Here is a 14,556-nt window from a genome sequence, read left to right on the forward strand (position 1 = left end):
TATAATTTTTAATAATTATTTGGAATAAGAATTGATATATTTCTCTAATTTTTAAAGACAATTTTTTACTTGTTGAAAAATGTTGAAAATTAGGGGTCTAGTTCCCACCACAAAACTATATGGAAGTAAACTTATTTCCCTTCGATCTTAGATTATTTTATATATAAAATATATAGCTAGAACAATCAAAAATAAAATTTAGACCTATATTTTATCTTTTATAAAAATTCAAATTTTAACTCACCTGAAATCGATAGTTTTCATCTCTCACCACATTTTTCAAAACAAATATATTTTAACCAAAATAAAAATTATAGATTATTAAAGAGAACTCTCTCCTCTATGACATCATGTGATTTTAATTTTTTTTTTGATATAATTTAATATTTTTTCCTTTCTCAAAATTGGCATCTTCTCAAGTGTTAAAATGCGTACTTGTAGAATTTTTTAATTATAATATACTATATCTAATTATAAAACTATAAACTCTATATGGTAATATTCTTGACTGTGAGCTTTATAAAATGGTGTTTATATGTTATTAAAAAAATATCATAAAAAATAATAAGAGTTATTGAAGTGTCAATTCTCTGAAATAATTCTATTTTTTTAGTAATTGGATACAAACTAGTATAAAACATGCATTTACTAGACATTTCGTATTGAAAAAGTGTGAGCCCATAGATAACTTAGCTAGAATGAATTTTTCTAGATCATATGTTTGAATAAAATTAATTTTTAGATATAAATACTCAAATTTAGTCATTCTAATAAGTCGACTTGAAAGGTGACACAACTTTGTACTTTTACCTAGGGGCATTCACCTGATATGGACTTGAGAGGAGATTGTTCTTAGATGAGTCTTGGTTGGAGACTTCAATATCTTGATGAGCATTCTCATTCCCCACTCTTGGTCTACTTGATGGTTTGCTACTTGAGAGGTATAGCCCATTGTTTCTCTCAAGTGCATTATGTTTATGCTTGTCTTTCATGGATATGGATCTTGAGCTATGGTATATGAGTTAGTTCTGGGGGCTTCATTTGAGAGATGGTTTAGAATTGGTTATCTCCATTTATATATGTTGTTATGCTGGTTGAGTTTGGGAGATGGTTTTATATTGGGCATATTCCTTGGATTAGGAATGGTTTATGAGTTTGATCTTCTTGTGAGAGGCTTACATCCATGATTAGTTATATGGTATGGTTTGGGTGTTATTGTGGCTTTTTGTTGGCATTTTATGGAGATCTTACTTGCACAGTTTACATATAGAGGTGTGTGTAGAAGGACATGATACAAGTTATGATTTGGATAGTTTCTCTTTGGTCTTGGTAATATTCCTAGATGTTTAGGCTAACTTAAATTAGATTTGAGATTGGTTAGAGATTGTAATCATAGGTTTGTGCTCATGTATATCATGTGAAAGATGACATGGTTATTTCTTTATATCTTTTCTCTACTAGTTCTAGAGAACTTGGGAGAGTGTTGGAGATTTTTTATGAGAGTTTCTCTTGCAGGTTATATTAGTTTATGTATTGTGGATGTCCTTAAGACTACATGGATTCACTTTTTTGAAATGTTATGAGTGGATTGGTTATAGATTTGACATTATCTTTTGCAATGAGAGATTATCGATATATATGTGGCAAGTATTGCTCTTGAGGCTTGTAATTTCAGGTTACAAATTGGATATGTTGATGATGTGAGATTCATATGGTATACCTTTGGAGGTATGAATAGTTGGATGGGTTTGACACTTGTTGTGGGTGCTATTTCAGCTATGGATATTTTGACAACTAAAAATACATGTGATTACCTTTGGATCAAGTTTTTGTGCTTGAAATTTTAGTTGGTACAATATTTTATGATCTTTTAATGCGACAGGTTGGGTGGCTTTCTCTTTGGATGGCTTCTATGTATGTCTAGTGGTAGTGGCACAATAGGAGGTGAGATCATTCATGTTTGAGATGTTGGTTACTTTGATTTTTTTGCGAGTAATAGGATGGAGCACTTCATGTGCTTTGATCCATGATGGTGGATGTGCTAGGAGGGATTATTCCTTTGTTCATTTATGTGGCTAAAAATTGACCCTATTCAATGTATACAAGTGAGAGATTGTTGAGATAATGGGTGTTGCACACATTACATAATATTGTTATATTGTATTATTTTATTTTATTATGTAATATTTCACCTAGATGGACGTGCAACATGTAAAGATTCCCATGAGATAGAATTGATGAGTTGTATTGTAAAATTGTGATAATATTTCATGTAATTATTTAATATTGGGGAAAAGAATTAAAATTTTAATATTAAATGTGGGGTCAATGGGTTAGGTAGCACACAGTTTTAGCACATGGTTTATGTAATACCACTTGGTGGTTTTGTGGGGCTTGCTACTATATAAGCAACCACAAGGATAGTTGTTGGTGTGAGAAGATATAAGGAAAAAATGAAAAGAGTTGAGCAAGACAAGGCTTGATAGGTTAGCCAAGGGAGCATTTGTGAAGGTTGGAAGCATGTTATGGGATGTGTGGATTCATGCTTGTTCACATGAATTTCTTGGTTGTGGCTATGGCTCTAAAGGCTCAATAGTTCTATTGCAACGGTATTTTTTTTTGAAAAATACATTGTTATGGATGCTTTTGGAGGCTGGGCTTTTTCCCTCAATGAAAATTTCTTAGGGTATATCTTGTGTCACATTTTTTTGGGTATGTTGTCTATTCTTTTGCATGTGTGTTTTAGTTACATCTTCATTTTAGATCTATTATGGGTTATGTGGTAATAGTTATATTCTTTGTTGCAAGTTTCCTTATAGATAGGTTAAAAACCATACCTTCCTAAAGCTTTTATGGTCCTAGACCCATAACCCCTAACACAAGAAACACTAAACAAGAAACCCAAAAACTCCTAGAATGGAAACTTCACCTAGGAAAAAAATCAAACAAAGAGATGACCTTGAAAGTTCCAAATTGACACTCACTTGGCTAGAGGCAATGCATGCCAAAATCAAACTAGAAACCAAAACAAGGGGGCTTTAACTAGGTTGTCCTACACCATACTGCCCGAAACAAAAACAAGTTAATTCATCCTTGAATTGAGTAGGTTGAAATCAATGGCCAACTTCTTGAAGTATATTTCTTTTATCCAAGTAGCATCAACATGATCCTTGCCAATCCATTTTATCAAATGTTCCATATAACTCTTCTCAGTTTTCTTGTAGACCCTTGAATCTAGGATTGTATCTGTTTTCAGAGGTGGAGCAGGAGTGAGATTCAAATTTGCTGCATCTTGGGTAACCTCTTGAAGGTTTTTATCAACATCTTTAATAGGTCCTTTGTATGAAATTAAATTTATAACATTGAAAATGGGTGACAACCCCATGTCTTCAGGGAGCTCAACTTTATAGGCATTATTACCATACTTTGTAAGTATTTTGCAAGGACCCAATCTTCTCATCTATAGCTCATGTGGTACCCCTTTAGGAAACATTTTTTTTTAGGTGCACCATCACAAGATTCCCTATTTGAAATTGAACATCCCTTTTTGATGCATCTACCTTTTGTTTCAGTTTGTTAGCATTTTCAGCTAGTGTCTTCTTCACATTTACATGAACTTGCCTCATGGATTAGGTAAATTCCTTAGCATAGCCACTACCTTGTGCTCCATCCTTCAACTCTCTCAACTCAAATACCCTCTAGGATATGAACCATAAAATATTTCAAAAAGAATCTTACCAGTTGATCTATTCATTATGTCATTGTAGGCATATTCAACTTGACCAATGAGTTGGTCCCATGTCTAACCATACTCCTTTGTGAGACATCTCAACAAGTTTCCAAGACTCCTAATCACCTTTGTTTGGCCATTTTTCTGTGGGTGATAGGAAGATCCAAAAGACAAGTTAGTTCCAAGTTTTTTCCACGGTGTCTTCCAAAAGTGGCTCATGAATTTGGTGTCCTTGTCTGAAACAATGCTCATAGGTAGTCCATCGATCCTAACCACCTCTCTAAAAAGAATAAAAATCTATCAAGAATCATGTATGGAATTGCAAGGTACAAAATGGGCCATCTTACTAAACCTATCCACAATCACATAAATGCTATCATGCCCCTACCATGTCTTAGGTAAGCCAACTACAAAATCCATACTTATGCATTCCCATGGTCTGATAGTGATTGGAATTGGTTGATAAAGACCAAAATTGGTGGAAGTGCCCTTTTCCTTTTGACACACTATACAACTTCCCACATACTATCTGATGTCTCTAGTTATCTTAGGCTAAAAATGGAACCTAGTGACTAACTCTTGAGTCTTATTGAATCCAAAATGACCACTAAGTACCCCATTATGCTTTTCTTGGATCAAATTCTCCCTCATTGACCCTTTAGGAACACAAAGTTGACTTCCCTTAAAAAATAAATCATTCTGCAATGTATAATCAGAAAACTCAGCACGAAAGTTGTTTTTGAACTCGTTGCAGACCTTGTAGATTTGAGAAAAACATTCATCGTTAGCATATAGATCTTTGACACTTTAAATGTCTATGATTTGTAGTTGAATCTCTTGGACTATGAGGAGCCTTCTAATCAATGCATCAAATATCTTATTAGGCACCCCTTTCTTATGCTTGAAAATGTGTAGGCTTGTAGGTATTCTATTCATTTCATATGATTTCTATTGAGCTTATCTTGGGAGCTAAGGAAATCAAGAGCTTGGTCATTTGAGTATACAAAAAATTCCTTTGGAAAAAAATAGTGCTTCCATTTCCTGAGACCTTGGACTAGATCATATAACTCTAGGTCATAGGAAGATTACTTCCTCTTTGCCTCATTGAGCTTCTCACTATGAAAAGCCACTAACCTTCCTTTTTGGCTTAGAACAACCCCCATAGCTACATTACTAGCATCGCACTCTAGTTGGAAAAGTTTCTCAAAACTAGGAAGCACTAGTGTGGGAAAATTTGCTATCTTCTTTTTGAGTGTCTCAAAACCATGATCAGCTTGTGGGGTCCAATAAAACTTTGTCTTCATACCACCCTTGATTATATCTAACATAACAAACATATGCCACTAAATTTTTTGATAAAATTCCTATAAAATTGTGCCAAACCATGAAAGCTTCTCACATCTGATGTAGTTTTGGGAACAGGCCAACTTAGAATGGCATCCACCTTGTCTTGATGCATTTTGAGGTTACCTTGAGACAAAACAAAGCCAAGATAAAATAGCTCCTATTTCATGAATTTACACTTCTCCAAGTTTATCATTAGCTTTTATTCATGTAATTTATTAAAAATAAATTGCAAATTCTTGATATGCTCCTCTTTAGTTTTGCTAAAAATTAAGATGTCATCTAAATAGACAACAACAAACTTACCAATTTATTTTGCCAATGCCTCATTCATTAGCATCATAAAAGTGGATGGAGCATTGTATAAACCAAATGGCAGCATAAGCCATTCATATAGATCTTCTATAGTTTTGAAGGCTTTTTTCCATTCACCCCCTTCATTTATTTTGATTTGGTGGTAGCCACTTTTTAGGTCCATCTTGGTGAAATAGTTTGCTCCCCCTAAATAGTCCATTAGGTCTTCAATTCTAGGTATTGGGAACCTATACCTAATGGCGATTCTATTAATGACTCTAGAATAACTACAAAGTCTCCAACTTCCTCCTTTCTTGGGTATTAAGATTGTAGGGATTGAACATGGGCTAATTATTTTCCTAATTAGGCCTTGGTTTAGGAGCTCTTGAATTTGCTTGGCAATTCCTCATTTTTTTATGTAGTCATCTTATAGGAAGATTTATTGGGAAGGGTAGCTCATGGGAAAAAGTCTACTTGGTGGATAATAAGTCTCTTAGGAGGTAGGATGGAAGGTTGTCCATCACTAACAATGGTTTTGTACTCTTTAAGCAATTCTTGTACTTCACTTGGTATCTATATTTTCTTGGTAGTGGCTTCACCTTTACGTTTCAAAACCAATACAAACCCAACTCCATCTCCTTCCTCTAGGGTCTTTTAAGAAATATTTCTCACCAATCATGAGAAAAATTGTACTTGAGGTCTCCATCTCTCCTTCTACCAAGGACTGAATCTTGAAAATCACCCCATCCTTCTTGAATGAGTAGGCATTTTTTATTCCATCATGTATGGCTTGATTATCAAACTGCCATAGCCTCCCAAGTAGAACGTGACATGCATCCATGGAAAGAATATCACATAAAACTTTGTCCTTTTATCTCCCTATGGTGAACTCTACCCATGCTTTCTCTCCCACAAGAATATGTTGTCCTTTATTTAGCCATGTGACCTTATGTGGGTTGGCAGGTAGGATTTTTTTAGCTTTAGCTTGTTGCCTACCTCTTCACTGATTATGTTATCTGTTGAGCCTAATTCAATGATGAATCTACACACCTTCCCCATGGTTTTGCATCTTATCCTAAATATTTCCATTCTTTGACTTGGTTATTCCTTTATGGGTTCTTTAATCAAGGTCCTCTTGATCATTAGCTTTTTCCCTTCTTCTGATTTTATGAGTACCTTGGAGTGTTTATTAATGCTACTAGATTCTTCTTGCATATGGTTGAACCTTTTTGTGTTTCCTTGGGAAGTTGATCCTTTCTTAAGACACCTATAGGTAGGGTGTCCTAACTAATTTTAATGATAACACTTCATGATGGAAAAGTAGGATCCTCTCCCTTGGTTGTTGCTCCTTCCTCTCCAACTAGTGTTAGAGCCTCTACCTCTACTGAAACTTCCTCCTCCTAAACTTCATTCTTGTTGTTTAGTAACCTTGTTGTCTTCTTGTGGTCTAGAATCTAATCCTCTTCTACTATAGGCTCTTTGAACTCTTCCATCTCCACCATTACCTCTACCTCTAAAGTTAGTGTCTCCCTTCTTCTTGTTATTCTCTTCCACTTTTAGAGAAATTTTTTCATGTATGTTCCATTTTAAGACTCCTAGGTACCTAGCCACTTTGATAGTTTCATTTTCTTGTACTCTTGACCTCAAACAAAACTTTTGAAATTATTTAGTATAATTTTCCACATCCATGTCTTTTTTAAAAAACTTTGCCTCTTCCTGTGCAATCAAACCTCATAATCCTTTGGTAAGTATTGTTCTTTCACCTTTGTTACCATGACTTTCCAATGTGCAATGGGTTTCTTTCCCACTTTTTCTCTCTCTTCTTGGAGGTACTTCCACCATGTTAGGGCTCATTCTCTCATCCTATATTTGGCTACCTTAACTCTTTGTGTTTCACTCACACCTTCACTCTTAAAGTGGTTCTCCATCCCTTCAACCCAGTCTATTACAAGTCCAATATCCATCTTCGCACTAAAAAGAGGAATCCATTCTATTGATTTTCCACATAATGCCTTGTTGGCCTTTAGAAATGGCTCTTCATCTATTTGAGGGTCTAGTTTAGGGATAATATATTCTTCATCAATATTCTCTTTACCCTTATTGTTTCTTTCACTTTTTTTGTCTTTCTTATTAGTTGCCTTAACAACTTATTCTAACTTGGCTTTCATTTCTTCCAAGGCTTCTTTAAGGATTCTATTTCTCTCATTTTACTCACTCATTTCTTTGGTGAAATATTCATTGGTCACCATGATTGTTTCTCTAATTGATTCTTGAGTCTGAAACATCTAACCACAAACCCCAATCTTCTTGCTTTGATACCACTATGATGCAATGCTAGGTAGTTTTCATACTTATTCCCTATCTTCTCTAACACTTTATTAAGATTTATCCTATCCTTTTAGGGTTCTCTCCATTACCCTAACCTCTAGAGGATCTCTATCCTATCCTCTAACTACTCACTACCTAGTTACACCAATGATGGTCATTTCTTCCTTCATCAAATGCCTTTATAAGCTGACTTACCAACTTCATTCCTTATTCCTTCTTATTCATTTTCTCAACTACATGGAGTTAGGGGGTCATACATGATTTATTTATACCTCACCTAGTCTCTTGAATACAAACCCCACAAGTTCTTCCCAAGTTCTTTGCCTCTACACAAAAACTACCAAAAATGGACTTAATAGAATTAGCCCTCCTACTTGGGTTTTTGGACTTTAACTCCAATTTTCTCTAAACAAGGTGGATATTTTTTAAATATTCAAGTACCCTTTTCGAAAACTTAAAATATTTTGTGGGTCTCATGTCTCCAAGTCATCCATACACTCGGAACAAATTTTTATGCCTAAAATCAATGGTTTCACAATATGAATGACATCATTGGCTAGGGTCTATTCAAATGCCTACCAAAACTTGGGTTGAAACTTCCTCCCTTGGAACTTAGAAACATCACTAACCCCTATCCATTATACAACTTCTTGTTTGAAGTATGTATCACATTCAAACCCCCAAACCTTCTTGCAAACATTGTGATTGCCTAACCTAGTAACTGTAACTTTCCTAGGGCACCATATTAAAAATATCTATGCATATTTTAAGGGACCAAGCTTTTATATACACTATGTACATTATCTCCATTCCCATTTCCCTTAAGGCCATGATGAATCCACAGTAGGAACTCATGGAGGAGCCATTTTTGTGAAAACTGCCAAGATTGGACCAACATACAAAGTTTTCACAATTTTTTTTCAAAACCCAAAAAAATGAACTTCTAACATTTAAAATATAAATAAAAAAGAAATGTATGAACATGAAATATAGTAATCCAAGAAAAAAGGTTGAAATTCAATCCATTATTTTGGATATGCAAACTGAAACATGTAAAACTGTCAAAACTGGGGCATAATTCTTAGTTTTTTAATGAAACAAATTTCCTTTTACAATATCCAGCCCTTCGAATGGGTCATTTAGTGGTTTTTATAAGTGTATGAAGAGGTTTCATATAGTTATGGTGACCATCAACCTAAAAACCATGACGTATGCAATTCTTGCTCAAATGTTGTCAAATAACTTTTGTATTTTTTGCAACTTTTGAACATCTATCACTTGGAGCCTTTCAAGTAAGTCTAACATGGTCTATTAATGATTTCTAGGCATGATCTAGCATTTAGATCATCAATCCACAAGTTTCTTTTTACTTTTCCCTATTTGAGAACTCTGCCAATTTGTGACATCATTTTTACATCTTTCTCATTTATTGCTCCAAATGATATGTCAGATCTCCAATCCATGCAATGGTATGTAAAAAAATCATCGAGGGAAAGATAGGTTAAAAGCCATACCTTCCTCATGCTTTTATGGTCCTAAACCCATAACCCCTAACATAAGCAACACTAAACAAGCAACTTAAAATCTCCTAGAATGGAAACTTCACCTAGGAAAAAAACTCAAACAAAGAGATGACCTTGAAAGGTCCAAACTCACACTCTTGACTTGGCTAGAGTCATTACATGTCAAAATCAAACTAGAAACCAAAATAAGGGGGCTTTGACTAGGTGCTCTTGCACCATTTTTCAATAAGGTTTATCTTTAGGTAAATAAAGTATTATCTACCCAAAAACATAGCTGTAAAAATATAATTATATTAGTTTAAGTCCAAAAGTTAACTATTATAAAATATTAGAAAACTTGTTTTTTCCATTAATCTAAAAATTATTATAAAATATTGAGGTTGTGTTACACAAATAAATTCCTTAGTAATGATAAATATGATCTCACTTTATGTAATGATAAGACTATTAACCATTTTTCCAATTATTTAAAACTCTTGACTTATAAAGTAAGATTTATTTGTTGATCCATCAATTATGATTGACGTAACAATAATAATTTTTGTTAATATTCTAAAACATGAGATTCTCTAAGCATTTTGTTCTATCTTGAAATATTTCCACCAAATATTACAATGTATTGGATGTATTTCTTATATATAATTAATATTATTTATTAAATTTTTATTTTTCCTACTACTAATTTAGATTCATTACAAAATTCACTTTGAATTTCATAACGTGCTTTAATAGTCCATAAAATGATAATACTCATAACATACTAAATATGAATATATTTAATGAAGTAAATAACTCAATCATGCAACAAATTTAATTTTATATTTTCCAATCACAATGAATAAAATGCGGTGTTAACCATAAATTTAAGTTTTCTTATAATTAGACAATTAATTTGATTCTCTAAAAATAAATAATATAGTAGTAATTACAATCTATAATGTTTTTCTCTTGAAATCATACATTACATAAGTACAAAGGGAGGTATAGTTATTCTTAAATATTTTTCTTCCATACATTTTGCATAAGTAAAATCCTTCTTCTCAATATAACTTTCATGTAAGAAATACAATAGCTTAGAAAAAGACTTAAAAATTTGTTAAAATGGGCATCCTTTGCAACATAGATTGTGCATGTTAATGCAACAAAAGTCTTAGAATTACATATAGTGGATATTTCTTCATGCATTATTGCTTTAAAAGATCATTCTCTAATTATTCTTTGTGAGAAAAAAAAGAGAAAAACTAAAGATATGATCATATATGCTTAAGAAGTATAGCTTTGACAAATAATTTATGACTGTAAATCATTATGATATAATTTGGAGCATGGAAAACATGTAGGAAAAAAGGTGTATAATTGACCAAATGGTAGATGTATGAAATGTTGACTGATCTACTCAACATGATGAAAATATGAAAACTTGTGTAAGATATTAAGTAGTCATTTATCATAGATTTTTTATCAAAATGGATTTACCAAAAGGTCTTAAAAAAATTTCAATAAAATATAACTACCAAGTGCGGGACAAAATTATTTAACATTTTGCCACCCTCTTCCTACCTGTGTCAAAAGGGAAGCTCTGGAACATGTTGCGTCCATTCTTAAAAAGCATAAAGGATGCATATGAAAATGAAAAAAGTAGAAGAATTATGAACTATTAGGTAAGGTTTAAAATGTCACAAATAAATGTGGTCTAATTAAATGTATGAAAATGAAAAAAGTAGAAGAATTATGAACTATTAGGTAAGGTTTAAAATGTCACAAATAAATGTGGTCTAATTAAATGTATCATAGTAGGATATGTTAAAATGATTTTTTTGCAAAGACCTTACTAACCATTGAACAACATATCACATATAGATGGATTAAAATACTATGAGAAATATCATGTGTGTGTGTGTTTGTGTATTTTCATATACATATATATGTATATTAATTTTATACCACTTGAGTTATATGTATAAATATATACACATGTATATGTATATACACTTAGGTCTTTACAAATTATCAAGTAATATAAGATGTAATTCTGACAGTCTAGATAGCTTAGAGTGTGTGGACTCATAGATTTTTTTTTCACATGTTAGGAAATATTTTCAACCAAATGCCAAAAAAAAGATGTTGGACAATTTGGTATATGACCAATACCAAATTTTTAAAAATGATTAAATGAAGTGGTTGATAGGTATAAATCCAAGTTTTTGTAGCCACAATGGAACAAATTGGATCTTGAAGTACTCTCATGTTGTGTGAATCTTGATCTTGATAAACAATAAAATTGGGGTCTTAACATCACTAAACCTCACATTGGAAATGAATCATGAATCTAAACATTGTTTCATGGTCTCAATTAACACGAATAAAAGTTTCTCAAAGGAATGTGACAATAGGCACAAAAGTGAACTTCATAGCGTTTGTTGTACTCCCTCAAACTCCAATGCACTACCAAAAGCATAAAAGGGTTTTTAAACCAAATATTTGTAGAGTAATGATGATATAGGATGTGACCTTAAGCTAGTTCAAAACACCCTTATCATGATTTCCTTATAGGATAAAAATATTACATGTTAAAAAATTTAAGAGTTAAGTTGTACTTTACTCAAACTTTAACTTCCAATAAAAAACAAAGAACATAGGTTTCAAAAAAATAAAATTTATACAAGAAAATATTCTCATGGACAAAAATAAAACCACATAAAAGAACTAATTTAAAAAATTCCTAATTCATCTTATTCTTACCCTATTTTTTATGCATCTTAAGCTTAAAATATACATAAAATGAAGGATTGCTAATTTGAAAAAGTAAACAAGAAACCTATATAAAGGATTGGAGTGGTAAAACACACCACTTGGATTTTATATTGTTGTCCCTCTTCTAAATACTTTCTCAAGAAAAGTCTCTTTTCTAAAACCTCTTGTTGTATTTTTTGTAAGCTCCCCAATATGTCGAATTATTTCCCATAATTATTCTCCTTATAAAAAAGTTTTGAAATGATATGTGAAAAAAAAATTTCTAGTTTTATTCTTCCTTGTCAAGCTTTTATGGTGAGGTACTAAACAAACCCAATAAGTCCTCTCCACTCTTCTTATATGATAGTAATATTTAAACTTGTAATTTAATTGTAACATTTTTAATTTTAAAAAGATTGGTTGAATTGGTTTAATGAAGTAACTAAAATTTATTTTAAATATAATATTTTATAGGTAAATTTACAATAATAAATAGTGATAAAGGAAAATCAATCCAATCTCCCATTGAACATTGGGGATACAAAACCTCCTTGAGGAAAATAGGATTGACAATACCTTGGCAGAAGATTAAGAATACTTTGGTGGAAGAGACGTCTCTACAATATCTATGCTCTAGAGTTTTCACTTTGCTTTCTATTTGGAAGGAAGGAAGATAAATAAAGATGTTATGAAAAAAACTAAAAATGAAAATTCTGAAGCTATAAATGAGATAAATATGGAGATAGAAGATTATTTCTATGCATCTAGAAACAAAATAAGAAATAGATTGATATAGATCTAAATTTATGACAATTAGGACCATATAATCACCTTTACATACTAATCAGAGATCTCTGAATCAGTATCTATCTATGATCTAAATTTGATTTTTTTGGGAGGGAACATATTTAAAACATTTTATTCCCAATAATTTTGCTAAAACAACTTTTGGAGTCTTCTCATCAGATCCTGTACTTGTAAGATTAAGTCTCAATGCATCTTCCACCTATTCTTACACACACAAAAATAGTGAAGAAGATTGGGCAAAGGGGTTTTCCTTAGTCAAACTTTATTTTAGGAATCAACCTTAAAAATTTAGTGAAATTTCATAAAGGAAATATTGTTGATATCAAATAGAAGCTATATTTGAATCATAAATCACTTTATTCATTGATGGTGAAATGCTTCTTTTGATGCAATAAAAAATGTTAATGCAATACCTTGAACTCCACAAAACCCAAAAGGAAATTATGAAAGGCAAGCCTTGTGTTCTAGATTCTGTAGTTTTTCATAATTATTGATAAAGAAGGAGAATAATTCTTTGAAGACTTGAATGCTTGGATGCTTGAAGAACTTGAGAATGCTTAGAAGTCAAATTGTAGAAGAGCTCTTGAAATCCAACTTCTTGTTTTCTCAATTGATAATGGTTTCTTGATATGCCATTCTCACTAAATTTTGGGGTTTAAAATAAGTGGAATTGGCCATGGGATCCAATTTCTCTCCGATATAGAAATAGGGCTGTGTGCCAAATATGAGCCATTTTAGGTGGGAATATAATGTCAAAAATATTGTGTTCCTAGGAAAATGTTCCCAAATTTTAGTTGGGTAACAACATGATAGGGTAGATGTTTTCCCTCGCCATCTTGTGATCAACTTCAGGGAGTTGCATGGCAGTTCATAGGAAATGGGATTATGTCATGTGGATGGGTCTTAATATTGTGTTTTATTCCTTCCAACATTTTCTTCTATTATTTTCTATGGAAAATTGTGTTATTCATATGATTTAAAGTTCTTTCTCTACTGACGGGTGTTGTGGGTTCACACTAGTGCCATATTTTACCAAGTTTTATGTCATCCATCTTTTCAATGATCGAAAACCAAAGTTTCTTTTCATTTTTGCAACTTGTTACCATTGTGAAATGGAGGCAACTAATGGGAAATGTTATAGGTGGATTAAAATTCATGTTATCAAGTCCTAATAGTTTTGATAGCAACACAATTTAAGTATTTACAGGCACAACACATTTATAAGGTACGTTCTTTAATGAAAAATGACTTTTTCTTCCTTTTACTCATGATGTTAGTGCATCCCTGTGCCTTTTTTGTTGACTTGATACAATAAGATATGTCTAATTTATCCTTCCATTTGTTAGATATACTCATTTTGGCTTTTCTGTCACTTCATGATAAAGTTTCATGTGCAATAATTAATTAATTTATTTGATTTTCTTTTACTTCTATGAGAAAGTTGCATACAAGATTAGATTTTATTTTGATATTTTTTTTTTCTTATTTGTAACTTAACTCTAGTCTAGTTGGAGTTTGAACTTCAAGTTATATTTGAGTTATGCCTAAACTCCATAAAGGTAAAGTTTGTAAATATTTTCTAGGTTTTTCTCGAGTCCATTGTAGTAGTATTATGCTTTGGAACTATATTTCCTTTTTCCTTCCATTACTGAAATCCTTGTTTTCTACCTCTTCTTTCCATTCATTAATATCTGCACGTTTCTTGACTCATTTTTAATGTTTCTTTTATATTCTACTAGTTTGTATATCATGTTTAACTTGCATACAATTCCTGTGTAGTTAAACTCCTTTTCCTTG

The sequence above is a fragment of the Cupressus sempervirens genome, chromosome 10, assembly GCF_028749045.1.
Source record: "Cupressus sempervirens isolate cs-2001-9-10 chromosome 10, ASM2874904v1, whole genome shotgun sequence".
Classification (NCBI taxonomy): Eukaryota; Viridiplantae; Streptophyta; class Pinopsida; order Cupressales; family Cupressaceae; genus Cupressus; species Cupressus sempervirens.